This window comes from Vanellus vanellus (genome assembly GCF_965231255.1).
Source record: "Vanellus vanellus genome assembly, chromosome: Z".
Taxonomy (NCBI): domain Eukaryota; kingdom Metazoa; phylum Chordata; class Aves; order Charadriiformes; family Charadriidae; genus Vanellus; species Vanellus vanellus.
In genome coordinates, this window is record NC_138908.1 from 78,957,649 (window position 1) to 78,960,558 (window position 2,910).

Genomic DNA, 2,910 nt, shown 5'->3' on the forward strand with positions numbered 1-2,910 from the left:
GTTTTTTGTTGGTCTCCTGGTTTTGTACATCTTTTTGAACCAGTTTTTTCTTTAACCGTCTTGATCCTTTATATGAAGGGTGTTTGAAATCCCTTTTTATTGTATTTACTCCAAATGACTCTTCTCCCACATTTAGGCTATCTTGGCCATGTGCCCCCTCCCCTACTTTGCTGTGAGGTGGGATTCCTTTCTTATGGAGTGGTTGCTCCTGGGCTTTCTGTGAAAGTCTAGGGGCTGCGTGTGTGCAGGTACTTTGTGTCAGTTACATTACCTGGAGTGAGGACTACTTGTAATTAAGAAATATTAAAAATATTTATAAGAGATAAGCTACTACTTTATCTGCAGAGCCTGGCCCTGGCCTGGGTTGATCTTATTTTTTAAAAGTACAAGTCTAATGACACTGTTTATACGTAGAGGAATATGGTAATTTTAAGCTGTACTCATTGGAGCCCAGGGACGGATTCCCCAGGGCTATTGCCCATCAAACCCAAACTGCAGAAGTGCAGAAGTTCTCAAAAACACATTTGTATTTGAACTGTAGTTTTCAGTAGTGCCAGGAGCAAAAATTGATCTTCTGTTCCTTCTCTGCCTGTCCCAGGTATCAGTATCAGCTTGTACAACTGGAGTTTGCGTAGGCTGTTCTGCAGCATGGCTATTGCAGGGTGATGTTACATTGAGAGTCTGCAGAGCTGCTGAGAGGAAATGGGGGCTAGGGACATGAGTGTTTTCATCATTCAAAATGAACTAAATCTATCAATTTTCCAGATGAGCCAAGGTTCCTGAGTATGCTGCTGTGGTAGCTCGTGGGTTCTTCATAAACTGCCTAAAACCCATGACCTTTTTTGTCCCAGGTTGTGGAAGCTTTTCCCATTTTACCTGTTCTGGTTGGCCATCTCCTCTAATAAGACGATGGAATAAATAAACTTTTTTTTTTTTTCTCAAATGTTAAAGAGTGCATCTCGGACTTAACTGATGTGAGCTAGAAGCTTTCCATGTAGCAAGATAACTTGCTGTTAGTTCATGTTGCGCTAGCATCACATTGCACTAGCATCTGCTGTCATCCTGCTTGCTATAGGAGAGGCTCGGTCTTTCCCCAAATCCCCTGCTGCCTTTTTCATTCGGACTCCCTCGAACTTCATGTGGGACTGGGTGGGGAGAATAGGTCCGATGCCCTTCAGGTCCAGCTGTGAAGCATGTGCATTCCAGGGTGATGGTCTTACCTAATACTCAGCTAAAATGCAGGACTCCAGGGTGCTCCTCCTAGCCTCTTGGCAGGCCGCACACTCTCAGCTTGTTAGTGACGCCTCTGTCCGGCTGGGATCAATGCGTTTCCCCTGCCCCTGTCACCAGTGGAGTAGAGCATGCCTGTACCTCACTGCTTTGGTGTTGAATCAGCAGGTGGCAGAAGCTGAGAAGAAAGACAAGACTGGGACATGCTCTGTTCTCCTGTCTCTACTGGAGATCACAGCCACTGCTGCAGAGTAGCTCTAGTCCCTTACGCAGTTCCTGCCAGACTGCCTAGAGCTAGTCTGCAGTGTCCTTTCAGTCCCTCTCATCTTTGTACTCAGTATCTTCATTTGTAATGCCAAGCAGTGAGCCTCAGGCTTACTCTCTAGTTGGTAGTGGAGACTTGGATGGAAATCCTGCAAGGAATGCAGTTCCCTCCCATCTGGTGGAAATCTGGGCAAGAAAAGAGCTCTCCCAGATGTGCACTTGTCCCAGAAGTGTAATTTACTCACAGTGAGCACTGACACGGGTGCTTCACAAACAGCTCTTGCAGTCTTACATCATTCTACTTCCCTTGTGGGTTCGTTGCCTAAACTGAATCAGTGCATGGTGCTGCGTGCGTGGCTATTCAGGCTTTTCTCTGAAAAGGGGCAAATTATATACCATGGGGTAACAAAGGAGCTCTCAAATTTTTATTTAGAGTTGTTCATTGTTTTTTAAAAATGTCATAATGGTGCCTGTGTTGTTCTGTGAGGGCAACATAATGCTCTGGTTATTTGGGGGGTTTTGAAAAGTGAAAGTATACAGAGAAAAATGAGTTGGTGAAGTATGGCAGGATGTGTATTTTGAGGGTTACTCCTCCAACTGCTCTGTAAGATCACTCTGTCACAGGGAACATGTTCTGCTGAGTTGTTTTTTTTTTTTTATTTGGGCTTGGTTTGAGGCACTGTTTGCTTTTTTTTTTTTTTTTTAAGATACTAGACACAAATAAATTTGAGTGTCCTCCAGTTCTGCTGAAACAACAGATACTAGTTAGGCACTTAGTGTCACCAGTGCCAAAGGAGAACTCCTGGTCTGGAAACCCCCTAAAGCCTAGTAGTGTCATTGCCCTTTTCGTCCTTATTTTTTTTTCTGCTTAGGAAGCTTTGGACAATTCTCAGAAGAATCCGGACAATGATGTTAAATTCCTCAAGTCTCACATGTGAACCTGTATTCTGCTTTTGGGGTGCTTTCTTGCAAAGGTAACTTCTTATGGGGAGGGAGCCATCCTTGTTGCTGTATGAAAATCCCCCCCCTCAAAATGAAAACAAACTAGATAGTGCTGCAAGCACGCAAATAAATTGGGCCAGAGATAACGTTATTTCTGTCCTGTTTCAGTGGTTTTAAATGCTTGTAGTGATACAGATGTTAAGTTTCAGAATATTTTGTGGTTGGTCAATGTTTCTTTATGATTTCCCATCCTTGCTCTTTCCTGCCTTCCTGGATGGTCTGTTTGGGGTTGCCTCCTCCCCCCCAAATCATCCCAGTCTTTACTGTAGCAATATTGTACTTGCAAGGGTGACCTCAGTCAATCAGAAATGGGCTTGCTGGCTTTTTGTCAAGCCATGCTTGAGGCCTTCAGTTTGCTTTATTTTAAACTGGTTAGACCTTTGAGGCTGGCTCAGACTGTAGAACTGGGCATTG